Genomic DNA, 14538 nt, shown 5'->3' with positions numbered 1-14538 from the left:
AGACTCCTGTCACTAACACCCGCTGGTATTTTCCTCCCAGAGATATTCACATGTATGGGGGGGGGGAGAGACACGACACACCGTTCCCCCAAACAATACTTTGCCCCTTCTGTGCCCCCCAGAGCCCCCTATCCACTCTCTTAAAGATGTTTCTACCCCACCCCACCCCGGTTTTCTCTCTAATCTAATGGCACCTCCTGACATTGAACCCCCTCGCTCTTTGGGGTATGGGGGTCCTTCCTTCTGCGCCCCCTCCTCCCTCCTTCACCTGCCTCTCCCCCCACCTCCCCCCCCCACTCGGTGCAGCAGCTGCAACGCTAAAGATTTTCAATGCAAGACCCTCCTTGTCCCCGCCTTCCTCTCCCTCTGCAGAAAGGGGGCCGGCGCTTTCTCCAGCCTCCCCCTCACTCTTCCTCCTCCTCCTCCTCCTCCTCATGCCGACACCCAGCCCGACCCTCGCGGCCCCGATCCCCGGCCGTCCCCCGCCTCTCCTTCCCTCTCCGTCCAAGTGCTCGGGGGTGGGGGGAAAGCCCCCCACCTCCCCTCCGAGGCACCGCTCCCGCGCTGCGCCCCGGCCTTTCCTGTCCGGTTCCGGGGAGGCGTTTCCACCGCGCGCTCCTCCCTCTCCTCCCCCTCCCTCCCTCCCCAGCCCAACCCCGGTTCTGCGGGGCTGGGAAGAGCCGAGGAAGGAGGGAGACTCGGCCCCTTCTGTGGCTCTGGATCGCCCGGAGAAGCCACCGGGCCCCGCGCACCCCTCTGCGCCCCGGCGCACCGCAGCCATGGCGGAGCCCAGCTAAGACGCCCTTCGGGGGCCACAGCGCTCCGTTAACCCCCACCCCACCCTCCCTTTGCGGATCCCGCCGCCAGGCGCGCCTTTGTTTGTGGATTCCGCCGATGGAGCCTGCGAGGAGTCGGCCCGGAGGAGCCCCCTAGGGCTCCCCCTTCAAGGCGCCCCCAAGGCGGAGTCCCTTTGGCGCAGGGCGGGCGGGCGGCGGCGGCGCAGCCCCTCTGGACGCGGCCGCGCTGCCCAGCCGAAAGGATGAGCCCACCTCCCGTCGGGTGACACCCCGCTGCACCCCCAAAGGTAAGGGAACCCCCTCCTGCCTTTTCCTCCAGGGAGGGAGGGAGGGAGGGGGGGAGGAGAAGGCCGTCGGAGCGACATATGCGCATGGTGAATAGATGGATGGAAGGATGGATGGAGGCTGGAGGGGAGGGGCTGGGTGAGGGTTGATGTGATGAAGCCCAGGCTGGAGGCTTTGCCAAAAATGATGGGGAGGTGTGTGTGTGTGGGGGGGTTGTTATATCTGTGACTGGTATTCTTTGAGATGGGTGGAACGGTAATGTCTCTTCGCTCGTCTGGTGCCAGAGGTTATGCTTGTTGGGGGAGGGGCTGGGTGGGGTGCCAGAAAATTGGGGGCGGGGGGGGGCGCCCGGTGAAGGGGCTCGCTTCGTTAGGGGCGAGACGGGGTTGTATTCCCCCCCCCTCCTCTGCCGCAAACGATTGGGGATGGAGAGGTGTTTTTGCAGTTTTGGGGAGGGGGCTGCTCGTCCTGGCGAGGAGAACAGATGGGGGCGTTGGGCTCAAGCGGCAGCCAGCCTCTCAAGCGTCGCTGCTGCTGCTGCTTTGCTTCTGAACCCTGCTGTGTGCCAGGCAGGGACCCTGGCACTCTGGTGGGCACCGGGCTGCTGTCCTCTCTCCCCTTCGCACCAGAGCGCTTGGAACTGGAACAGGCAACCTGGGTTGTTTGCCCTTGTGCCAAAGATAGGAGATTTCTGAGTGTGTGTGTGTGTGTGTGTGTGGCTTTTTTTTTGAGGGGGCCACACTGGTGTATCTAGGGGGCGCTGAGATGCCCAAGTTGTCTCTTTGGCGCGATTCAGTCGTCCTCCACCCCCAGCCCAACCCGCCGCCACTTGGGGCTGGCAAAACCGCTTCTGTCTCCTAGAGCTGTGCCGCTGCTTCTGCCGCCAGACTCTGGGGGTGGCAGCTGGTTGGGAAGCGGGGAAGCTCTGCCAGGCAACAGAGGGGCCATTCTTTCCCCTTGGCACCTGCCAGCGAGGGCAGCTGGCATCCCCTTCTCCTCTTCTCATGCTGTCCAAGGTGCTGAATTTCAAAGCCACCCTCTGCTGCATTCTGATGGGAGACACACACACACACATACACATGAACTGGAAACCATCTCACTCACTCTTGATGGATCTGAGCAATGCCAGGAAGGGGAAACAGATCCGCTCTTCTTCACCCCCCTCCCCGCCTTTTCTTCTTTTGGACCTGATCCGTGGGAACGCCTGCCAAAGAATTCTCAGCCTCTGTGCAGCCAGGTTTTGATGGTTAATGGTGCTCACCTGAGGGTGAATTATTAGATTAATGGTGGGTCTCTATTACGTGGTTTTACACTCCCTCGGAGATGCACAACTCACCCCACTCTCGCCCCAATTTTGGGATCCGGATGTCCACAGGGACCTTTCACAACTGGACTGCAGGCAGTATTATATTCCAGGGTTTCCCTCCCTCCCTTCCTCCCTCCTTCTCCCTCTCCACAAGTTGGTCTGTCTCCTGCCCTCCAGGTTGATGTATGATGGTTTTCTCTTCTCTCTCTTTTCTTTGCGAACGGGGATGAAGGATGGGTGCTGGGCTTTTGAGAGCGCATCAAATGGAGCTTCGCTCGCTTGCCTCAAACGCCTGACCGCCTCATCGCTCCTTTGTAAAGCTCCTGGACATACGGAATGCTCATTCGCCCGCTGTCATTCACACTGCCAAATGCACACATACGCACACACACACACACAATGCACGCGCCGAGTTGCAGGAGGAAGCAGCGCGACCCCCCCTCTCCCACGCCCAGCTGGGGGGGGGGGAAACAGACACCTCCAGATACTTGACGCCCGGCCAAGAACAGCCCCACTCACTTAAGTACACACACATTAAATATGCACGCTTTATGACACACCCGCGTGCATTTAGAGAGGGGCCTGGGAGCAAGTACGCCAGAGAGGCCTGGCGAGTGCCATTACTTATGTAGCGTATGCAGAAGGGAAGGGAGACCTGTGCCCACCCTCTCGGATGCCTTCAGACTACAACACCCATCACCCATGACAATAGGCCCTCCTGACTGGGGCTATAGGAGCTGGAGTCCCCACCCCTGTTTTTACAGAAGCAATAAGCAACCCTCCCCAAACAGGTCTCTGTCCCAAAGAGCTTACAATATGATAGAGGTTTTATTGCGGTCCAAAAACCCACAAAACAATTTCAGAACAAGATGCAGTTGAAACGACCAGACAGACAGGAGGAAGAAACCGAGGCAATTATTTTGTTTTATCTAGGGCATAATGAACCTTGTTTCTTATAACCTTCGGAAGAAACTTTGGTGCCTATTAGTCATGATGGCTATGCTCTGCAGGCAGCAATGGTTCTGAATACCAGTTGTTGGCAACTACAGGAGGGCAGAGGATGCGGGTGGCGCTGTGGGTTAAACCATAGAGCCTAGAACTTGCCGAACAGAAGGTCGGCGGTTCGAATCCCCGCGATGGGGTGAGCTCCTGTTGCTCGGTCCCAGCTCCTGCCCACCTAGCAGTTCAAAAGCACACCGGTGCAAGTAGATAAATAGGTACCGCTCTGGCGGAAAGGTAAACGGTGTTTCCGTGCGCTGCTCTGGTTTGCTTAGTCATGCTGGCCACATGACCTGGAAGTTGTACGACGGCTCCCTCGGCCAGTAAAGCGAGATGAGCGCCGCAACCCCAGAGTCGGTCACGACTGGACCTAATGGTCAGGGGTCCCTTCACCTTTACCTTACAGGAGGGCAGAGGGTTCTTGTGGTCGGGTCCAGATTCTGGGTTTCAATTGGGGCATCTGGTTGGCTCCTGCGAGATGGGCCATTGGCTTGATCCGGCATCCGGGGTCTTGTTATGTTCTTGTGGAGCCTCCTGGTCCAGAGGCAGTCTATCTGGATGCCTAGGTTCTTAGGGGCATTTGGCCCCTGTGAGAGCAGGACACTGGAGTAGGCGGGCCACCTGCCTGGCACCGCAGTCCTTCCTTGCATTCTTAATGCGCATTTTCACAGAGAGGGAGGATGGAGAGAGTTGGGACTGCCTAAATGATACCTGGCTAATCTCCTTGATGCGTACTCAGAAGTGTCGGCGCTAGTGGATGCTCAGACAGGTCCGCACTCCTGCAAGCGATCAGCAGGAAGGAAGCGCACTTCACCCTTCCAGGCCTGATCCTTGGCAACAAATATATGCAGGGATTTTGTGCACCCGGCTGCATGTCGACTGTCACTCCCACACTTGTTTGCTGACATCTCTGAGCACAGGCAAACTCAACGACTGTGCGCAGGTAGCGCTTCTCTAGCACCGCAGTCCGTAACAGACTTCCTCGGGGGCTCTGGCTGTGCCAACGTTTGGAAATGTTGATCGCGCGGCACAGCTGAGCTTAGTCCTACTCCATGCCACCGTCTGTTTAGCCTGGAGAAGAGGGCACTGATAGGTGACATGAAAACCATCTCCAGATATCTGAAGCACTGTCCCATGGAGGATGGAGCGAGCTTGTTTTCTCCTGTTCCTGGAGCGGAGGACCTGAACCGACGGATTCGAGCAACAGGGAAGGAGGTTCCGACTCAACATTCGGAAGAACTTTCAGACGGGAAGAGCCATTTGATGATGGAAAGGACAACCTCAGAAGCGGGGTAGACTCTCCATGCCTGGAGGATTCTAAACAGCCATCGATAAACTATGGAACTCAGTCCCATGGACCACCAACCTGAATGGCTCTACAAGACAAATTCATGGAGGAGAGGCTGTTGTTGGCTACTAGACAGGGTTGCTTCTGGATGAAGAGAGGGCTCTGGCTTCTTGCCTGAGGGTTGGCCATTGAGGCACCTGGTTGGCCACTGTGAGAACAGAATGCTAGAGTAGATATTATTATTATTATTAATTTATTAATTATTTATACCCCGCCCATCTGGCTGGGCTTCCCCAGCCACTCTGGGCAGCTTCCAACAAAATATTAAAATACCGTAATACATCAAACATTAAAAGCTTCCCTAAACAGGGCTGCCTTCAGATGTCTTCTAAAAGTCTGTTAGTTGTTTATTTCCTTGACAGCTGAAGGGTGGGCGCCACTACCGAGAAGGCCCTCTGCCTGGTTCTTTGTAACATGGCTTCTCGCAGTGAGGGAACTGCCAGAAGGCCCTCGGAGCTGGACCTCAGTGTCCGGGCAGAATGATGGGGGAGGAGACGCTCCTTCAGATATACTGGACCGAGGCCATTTAGGGCTTTCAAGGTCAGCCCCAACACTTTGAATTGTGCTCGGAAACACAGATGGGCCACTGGTCTGATCCTGCAAGCTTCTCTTATGCCCTTACGAAAGTGAGATCCCCGTTGGATTGGGCTAGATTCCCCTCTAGAGACGGGCCAGAGTCATAGAGGATACATGCATGGATAGCACATAATTAAACAGTGGAACTCACTGCCACAGGAACTGGTGATGGTCGCCAACTTGGATGGCTTTAGATGAGGATTATTATTATTATTAGCTCAGTCGGTACAGCATATGACTCTTAATCGCAGGGTGGTGGGTTGGGCAAAAAGAGTCCCACATTTCAGGGGGTTGGACTAGATGACCCTTGTGGTCCCTCCCATCTCTCCTATGATTCTATGAAGGCTATCAAGGGCCAATAGCCACAATGGCTCTGCTCTGCCTCTGAATGCCAGTTCCTGTAAACCATAGGAAGGGAGAGTTCTGCTCTTGTGCTCAAATCGTGCTGGCCTGTTTTGCATAGGCATACTGGTTTCCATGGGCCTGATCCAACAGGCTTTCCTTACGCTCTCACGGAAGCCGGTGGGAGCTTCTCTGTGCATGGCTGCGTCTTCTTTAGAAGACAGCATGACAGTTCCTGTGCGGCTGCAAGGCTTGTGTGCGCGAGTGTCTGTTTGATCCCCGGGTGTGAAATGTCATATTCCGTTTGTGTTATCCGTCCGGCGAGCAAGCGAGAAAACCCACCTGCAAGGACGGAGAGAGGGGCAGAAAAAGTAGGAGGGGGGAGGCAGTCAGGTCTTTGAAAACTGGTGCCTTACATATTTATTCCTTTGCACGCGCGGTTCTCTCCCTCGCTGTTTTATGCCCTGCAAGGCAGGTGGCATTGAGAGGCAAGGAAGTGGCCCAGTGGACTTCATGGCCAGGTAGGGATTTGAACCCTGGTCCAATCCTCTAACTGCAGGGGGTTGGTCTGGATGACCCTTGGGGTCCCAACTCTACGATTCTACACTACACTGCCTCTCTCTTGCCTCGCTCTTTCCAATGTGGGTTAGAAAGAAGAGGTTCAGAGCAGTGATGGAGGCGTGCAGGTGTCAGAACTGGGACTTGGGGACAGCGTGCTGCAGGTGAGGCCTCATCCTGGCCTCATTGCCTGCGGCATCTATTCTGCTCCCCCCCCCCCGCCTAACTGCAGGGTGAGAAGGCAGGCGGCCACAGATGGTGCTGCCGGGACTCGCCTGCCTGTTTTGGACATATGTCCTTTCTTTTCCTCCTGAGAAGGCCGCCATGTGCTGTAGCCTAGATTCTCCACCTAGATTTGGGCCGCTGGAAAAAACCAAAACACAAAACCTTGCAAACAGCTGCTTCTCTTATGCAAACAGCGCTGCAAAGTCCGCCCGGGTGCCCTGTTTTCAAGAGGGTCCAGTGGGAAGCCGGGAGGAAGGGAGGGAGGCAGCGTCGCTCAGTGGTTAGACGCTCACTGTTCCTGTGGAAGTCCCCAGGTTCAAATCCTGGCATCTCCTGTTAAAAAAGGTATCAGGTAGCAGCAAAGCGATGGGGAGGAGTCCTTGGGGCATACTGGCACCCTGCAGATGTTCAGTTCCCATCAGCCCCTATTGGGAGTTGTAGTCCAAAACATCTGGATGGTGCCTGGTTGAGGTGCTGCTGGGCAGACAACACGGGGCTAGGCGGACTGATGTTCCAGCTGGTTGGAGGCAGGTTCAGGCATTCAGCAGCCCTTAATCTTATTGTGTGCTTCCCTGGTCTCCAGAGCTGGTAGACTACCTCTGAATGCAGAAGCTCCACTAAGCAGGAGTGGGTTATGGCGGTGTCTAATCACAGAAAACCATAGAACCGCCTTGCTGGCCACAGTCACATCTGTTCCAGCACCCTTTCAGAGGCATGGCTTGCAGGCAGTCACCCTCCCTGTTTTACCTGTGATCCCAGCACAGCAGGGGGTTGGACTCGATGACCTTTTGGGTCTCTTCCACCTTGGCAATTCTATGCTTCCAGAAACTAGTACTCAAAGGTATGCAGCCTCTGACCTGTTCGTATCCCAGGCCATCCACAATTTTGCTGCCTGCTTTTTCCTCAATCCATCCAATTTGCACGTAACACCAAGCCAAACCGTGGCTTAGCAGGAACGGGAAAATTTGTGAGTTCCTGCAGTGCTCCTACCCTGTTCCTGCTGCTGCTGCACTAAACCATGGTTTGGCTTTGCATTACGTCTGAATCTGGGCTCACTGTTTCTCTTGCTCCGTGATACCAGAATTGGAAAGGAATCTAGTCTAGGGTTACCAGACCAAATCTGGTAACCATAATCTAGTCTAACCCCCTTCAATGCAGGAATCCCAGGCAAAGGATCACTGACATGTTGCAGTTTCGTCGTTTAGTGGTGTCCGCCTCTTCGTGACCCCATGGACCAGAGCACGCCAGGCCCTCCTGTCTTCCACTGCCTCCCGCAGTTTGGTCAAACTCATATTCGTAGCCTCGAGAACACTGTCCCACCATCTCGTCCTCTGTCATCCCCTTCTCCTTGGGCCCTCCATCTTTCCCAACATCAGGGTCTTTTCCAGGGAGTCTTCTCTTCTCCTGAGGTGGCCAAAGTCTTGGAGCCTCAGCTTCAGGATCTGTCCTTCCAGTGAGCACTCAGGGCTGATTTCCTTCAGAATGGATCGGTTTGATCTTCTTGCAGTCCATGGGACTCTCCAGAGTCTCCTCCAGCACCATAATTCAAAAGCATCCATTCTTCGGCGATCAGCCTTCTTTACTGACATATGGCCACCCAAACCCCGTTTAGAAAGCCTGCAGTGGAGAGTTCTCCAATTCTGCCATCATCCATTGAACAGTTCTTATTGTTAGAAAGTTCTTCCTGATGTTTAGTCAGAATCTCTATTCTTGTCATTCGAATCCGTTGATTCGAGTCCCACCCTCTGGAGCAGCAGAAAACAAGCTCGCTCCATCTTCCACGTGGCAACCCCTCAGATATTTGAAGGTATCTCTCATGTCACACTGGGAGACGAGCCATGAGCCCAGGAGGTTCAGAGGGGATGTTGCGCCAAGCCAGATCTTCGCCCTGGCACAGGAGCAGCAGCAGCAGCAGAGCCAGGGGAGGAGGCGAACAGCAGCTCTGATCCTCACAGCTCCATGTCCGCTTGTTTGCACGATGCCATGGCCTGGCTCCGCATGAACCGACCCGCCCTGTGACCCATCCCAGAATTTCAATAAAATGCCCCTTTGTTGCTGAAAGGAATCATGAGGGAGGTTGCCCAGCGTGTGGCTGATGGACTGCCATTGGCCTGACATGCCCCATAATGTCTGTGCCATGCTTGCAGGGACTCCATATGTCATCTGCTGTGGTGGCATCTACACTTTGGAACTCCCTGCCCATTGATGTTGAGCAGACATGTATGCTGTGTGTCTTTTCATGCCTGCCAGAAAAAAACCTTTTTCTTTTGCTTAGGCCAGCCCAGCCCACCCAGGTTCAATACGATACGATAATCTTTATTGTCATTGTCCTGTACAGAACAACGAAATTGAAAAATCTACATAAGACATTCAAAAACCAACAAGCCTGCTATTCCAGCTATCCCAACCTGGTTAGCCCCCTAAAAACTCTGATACCCCATTTTTAAATACTCCCATACAGACTCCTTAAAGGTAAAGGTAAAGGGACCCCTGACTATTAGGTCCAGTCGTGGCCGACTCTGGGGTTGTGGCGCTCATCTCACTTTATTGGCCGAGGGAGCTGGCGTACAGCTTCCGGGCCTTGTGGCCAGCATGACTAAGCCACTTCTGGTGAACCAGAGCAGCGCACGGAAACGCCGTTTACCTTCCCGCCGGAGTGGTACCTATTTATCTACTTGTACTGACATGCTTTCAAACTGCTAGGTTGGCAGGAGCAGGGACTGAGCAACGGGAGCTCACCCCGTCGCGGGGATTCAAATCGCCGACCTTCTGATCGGCAAGTCCTAGGCTCTGTGGTTTAACCCACAGCGCCACCCACGTCCCAACAGACTCCTTACAATGCGTTTAAAACCAAAATCGCATTTGGGTAGAAACTGTTTCTCGGGCGGCTAGTCCTAGTCTTTATAACCCTGTACCTTCTTACAGAAGGCAGAAGCTGAAAGAGATCAGGCACCCAATTATTCTCTGACAAGCTGCATCAAAATCCTGTTAAACAAGTAAATAATTTCATTGGAATGGCCTAAAATACCTAGATGTCAGGCTTTGAAAGCCGCTGTGCTGCTAAGGTGGTTGTCTGTTTACCGTATTTTTCGCACCATAGGACACATTGGACAATAGGACGCACCTTGTTTTAGAGGGGGGAGAACAAGAAAAAAAAATCTCCCCCTCTCTGCCCAGCGCCCCTTCAGCGAAACGGCAGGAGGCGCTGCGCAGAGAGGGGGAGAATTTCCCCCCTCTTGTTTTCCCCCTCTAAAACAAGGTGCCGTTTAAGGTGCGTTCAGGCGGCTACCTTGGAAGCCTGGAGAGCTAGAGGGGTCAGTGTGCACCAACCCCTCTCGCTCTCCAGGCTTCAGGTTCCTTTCGACCTGCTCTTTGGGGCTGGCGGGGGGAAGCCCACCACCAGCCCCAAAGAGCAGGTCAGGGAGCAGAGGGTCACGGGGGGCTTCTTTTGCCCCCCGCGCGCTCTCCCAGCTGGAGAGGTGACACACGGCTATAGAGGCTCCTGCCATAGCCGCGCGTCACCTCTCCAGCTGGGAGAGGGTCGCGGGGCTATGGTGTCTTCGCTCCATAGGATGCACAAACATTTCCCTTCATTTTTGAAGGGGAAAAAGTGCGTCCTATAAAGCGAAAAATACGGTACTTATTGTCAGATTTATAACCCACCTTGTATCCAAGGAGCTCAAGGTGGCAGCCTCACTTCTCCCCCTCTCCATTTTACCTTCTCAACAACCCTGTGAGGTAGGTCAGGTTGAGAGGCAGTGACTGGCCGAAGGTCACATCCAGTGCGTTTCATGGCTGAGTGGAAGGGGGGATTGGAACCCTGCTCTCCCAGATCCTGGTCTGACACTCTAACCACTACACCACCCTGCCTCCCTGTGGCCAAGTTCAGATTGGCTGGCTACTATCCTGGAGGGAAAGATTTCAAGGAATGTGCATCATTCCTTCGGGCATGCCTTGGCTCTTTTGCTGGGGAAATTTCTTGGGGACTGCTTTATGATCCATGGAGAGGTAGCCAAATGGCAGAACACCTGCTTGGCATGTAGAAGGTCCCCAGTGCGTTACCAACTGCATCTCTATCTCCATAGGAACATTGAAACCTCTCATTTAAATCAGAGCCAGTGAAGGCGGTGAAAGTCCTGTGTGAGTGTCTGGAGGTGGTTGGAGGATGGATGGCGGCTAACAGATTGAGGTTGAATTCCAACAAGACAGAAGTACTGTTTCTGGGGGACAGAAGGTGGGCTGGTGTGGGGGACTCCCTGGTCCTGAATGGGATAACTGTGGCCCTGAAGGACCAGGTGTGCAGCCTAGGACTCATTCTGGACTCACAGCTGTCCATGGAGGTGCAGGTCCATTCTGTATCCAGGGCAGCTGTCTACCAGCTCCATCTGGTACGCAGGCTGAGACGCTCCCTGCTTACAGACTGTCTCGCCAGAGTGGTGCATGCTCTGGTTATCTCCCGCTTGGACTACTGCAATGCGCTCTATGTGGGGCTACCTTTGAAGGTGACCCGGAAACTGCAACTAATCCAGAATGTGGCAGCTAGACTGGTAACTGGGAGTGGCCACCGAGACCATATAACACCAGTCCTGAAAGACATACATTGGTTCCCAGTAGGTTTCCGAGCACAATTCCAAGTGTTGGTGCTGACCCTTAAAGCCCTAAACAACCTTGGCCCAGTATACCTGAAGGAGCACCTCCACCCCCATCATCCAGCCCAGACACTGAGGTCCAGCTCTGAGGGCCTTCTGGCGGTTCCCTCACTGTGAGAATCCATGTTACAGGGAACCAGGCAGAGGGCCGTCTCGGTGGTGGCACCCTCCCTGTGGAACGCCAGATGCCACCAGATGCCAAGGAAATAAAGAACTACCTGACTTTTAGAAGACATCTGAAGGCACCCCTGTTTAGGTGACTTGGAAACTGCAGAGTAGCTGGGTAATAAGAATAAGAATAATTGGAAGCAGCCTTAGACCAAGTGAGACCATTGGCCCATCTTCCCCAGTATTGTCTACACTGGCAGGCAGCCGCTCTCTAGGTTTTCAGGTTGGGAGTCTCAACTGGAGAAGCCTTTGGGAATTTAACCTGCAAGGCAGATACTCTCCCTCTGAGCTCTGGTCCTTCTGTCCAGCGGAAGGTCTGAGTGATGGTCCCTGCCTGAAGCCCTTGAGAGCAACACAGAAGTCATAGAGGGGTCACTGGTGCGAGATGGGAACATAGTTTGTCTCAACCTTATAGGCTTTGCGTGTTCACAGTAGTTGGTGCAGCCTGTTGGTTTCTGTTTCCCTCACTGAGCAGCAGCTGCAAGTCATGGGACTATGTTTTCATTCCACAGTCGAGATACTGTTGGATTCCCACGGGGGAGACGGGGATGTGACGTTTCCTGGTTTCCTGTTTGCCTACCTGGTATGGTTCTTTCAGACCTGTGAATTAGCCGTAAGTCTTCAACACTCTCCTCTTCTTTCTTAGGAGAATAGTGGCCTATAGTGAACAATGGTTCCTCCAATTCTTGATCAGAGCCTTCAGAGGGTCGCATAGAGGCTTTCGCACTCTTGAAATCCTCTGAACCATCCGATTCAGTCTCAGATTCATAATCAGGACCTTCATCAGTGGGTGTGGCTGTTGTTGCTTATCCTCAGACTCTTCACTGTCATCAGGATAACATTGGAAAATTCCCACATTCTCCCCCCACTTGGCATTGTACTCAACACTTCTAGTGAGCCTAATTGTCTTAGAGTCAGTCATCATTACTCTGCAAGAACCTTTCTGATACCCTAGAAAGATACCATGCAAACCACGCTTGCCTAACTTGGAGCTTTGTGGTGTGTGAACCCACATGTCAGAACCAAGAATTCTCATGTGTTTGATGTATGGTTTCTTGCCAAACATCTTTTCATAGGGGGTACAACCAATCACGTTCATAGGGGGTACAACTCTGGGGATGGTCGCATCCGGGAAGGGGTTTTGGTGCAGCAATGTGGTTCCTGCCTTCCCACCTTCAGGAGATACTTTCCACAGTCGCACGATGGCCAAGTAACTTTGCACAACTGCCATGGGTCCGGTCCTGTCCGTCCGTCCACGATGTGGGGCACAGGTCTCAGGGGGGTCACACTTTCTGGGACCCACGTGTCATTGGTGCAAAACACTGGCCAGGCCATTTTCATGAGCCGAAAGCATGCTCAAGAGCTCATCCTCAACGTGACACGGAGAAATTGATAGCGCTACTCGAAGCGTCTTTCCGAGAGCCTCGTTCATCTTGCCATTAAGAGAAGGGCCAATAGCTCATGGTCGCAGAGTGCCTGGTTTGCATCCAGATTCAGCTTCCAGTTAAAAAAATTGAGGAGCAGGAAAAGACTTTCTCTGTCTGAGATCTTTCAAAGCCAATGCAAGTCAGAGCAGTGGATTAGATGGACCATGGGTAGGCCTGGGGGCTGGATTCGGCCCAATCGCCTTCTAAATCTGGCCTGTGGACAGTCTGGGAATCAGTGTGTTTTTACATGAGTAGAATGTGTGCTTTTATTTAAAATGCATCTCTGGGTTATTTGTGGGGCACAGGAATTTGTTCATTTTTTCTTCTTCAAAATATAGTCCGGCCCCCCACAAGGTCTGAGGGACAGTGAACCGGCCCCCTGCTGAAAAAGTTTGCTGACCTCTGAGATGGACCAATAGCTTGATTCAGGATTTGCAGTTGCTATTTTTCTGGAAAAAGAGGGGCCAGAACTCACCATGAACACCTCCCTCATTCTCCCTCTTGAGAGGTGCCGGAACTGAGTTCCAATTGAAAAAAATCCCCGCTATTCATGTGTTTCTGTTGTTGTTTAGTGGTGTCCAACTCTTCGTGACCCCCTGGACCAGAGCACGCCCGGCCCTCCTGTCTTCCACTGCCTCCCGCAGTTTGGTCAAATTCATGCTGGTAGCTTCGAGAACACTGACCAACCATCTCGTCCTCTGTTCTCCCCTTCTCCTTGTGCCCTTCATTTTTCCCAACTTCAGGGTCTTTTCCAGGGAGTCTTCTCTTCTCCTGAGGTGGCCAAAGTCTTGGAGCCTCAGCTTCAGGATCTGTCCTTCCAGTGAGCACTCAGGGCTGGTTTCCTTCAGAATGGAGAGGTTGGATCTTCTTGCAGTCCATGGGACTCTCCAGAGTCTCCTCCAGCACCAGAATTCAAAAGCATCCATTCTTTGGTGATCAGTCTTCTTTATGGTCCAGCTCTCACTTCCATACATCACTACTGGGAAGACCATGGCTTTAACTATACGGACCTTGGTCGGCAAGGTGATGTCTCTGCTTTTTAACTATAATAATAATAATCTCTAGGAAAATGCCAGCACTTCACAAGCACTCCCCATGTGAAAGGCTTGGATTTGATGGCTTCCTGGCCTGTGACCAGGAATGGTTGTACAACAAGGAAGGGACCAATCTCAATGCTCTAGGGTAGGGTGACCCAAACCTGGGTCCCCAGCTGCTTTTGGACTACAACTCCCACCATCCCTAGCTTGCAGGTCAAGGATGATGGGCACTGTAGTCCAAAAACAGCTGGAGACCCAAGTTTGGGAAACGCTGTTCTAGGGAGTTCCAAAGATGTTTGGGGCCACCACTGAGAAGGCCCTCTTCTGCATCCCTACTCTAATGGTTCTAGGGCTTGCTCGTGCGTAGGTTGTCGCCACACCTGGCTAGGTTACCTGGGTGAACCCTTTCTGTCTGGACAGCCTCTCACCCGTGGCTGTCTCAATCGATGGCAGAATCCGTCAGTGGGCGTTTCTTGAACTTCTTCCAGCAAAGAAGTTCTTTGACGCCTAGTCTCCTCCTACTCTCCCTGCGCAGAAGTCTTCTGCGCAGGGAGGGTGTGGGCAGCGGAGGACCCGTGCTCTCCCCGCTGGTCTCCGGCGAGGAGTCCTGGAGCCCCCTCGCCGCTTCCCCAATCTGCCCCCCTTTATCCCTGGTGTTACGCTGATTTCCTTCCCCAGCCAATGAGCTCCCTCTCTCTCTGCTGGGACCCTCTCCGCCATCCCTCTGGAGCCTTCCCTCCACCTCTAGCTCCGATGGCAGTTTCCTGACACCTACCAAGCGCGTGTGTGATGGTTGAGGGACCGAGAGAAGGCCTCCTTCG

General features: G+C 53.7%; 1 protein-coding gene across 1 annotated transcript in view; it reads left to right on the top strand.

Moving 5' to 3' along the window:
• The first annotated feature begins 971 nt into the window (after positions 1-971).
• The window catches only part of LRFN1 (leucine rich repeat and fibronectin type III domain containing 1), a 137586-nt gene continuing 124019 nt past the window's right edge, over positions 972-14538 (top strand). Inside the window, exon 1 of the mRNA XM_081922027.1 lies at positions 972-1084. The gene's annotated coding sequence lies outside the window, so the exon portion shown is untranslated. The remainder of the gene's footprint in view (positions 1085-14538) is intronic.

The sequence above is a fragment of the Podarcis melisellensis genome (assembly GCF_964234715.1).
Source record: "Podarcis melisellensis genome assembly, chromosome: 8".
In the NCBI taxonomy this organism is placed as follows: Eukaryota; Metazoa; Chordata; class Lepidosauria; order Squamata; family Lacertidae; genus Podarcis; species Podarcis melisellensis.
This window is presented reverse-complemented; position numbering and strand designations above follow the sequence as displayed.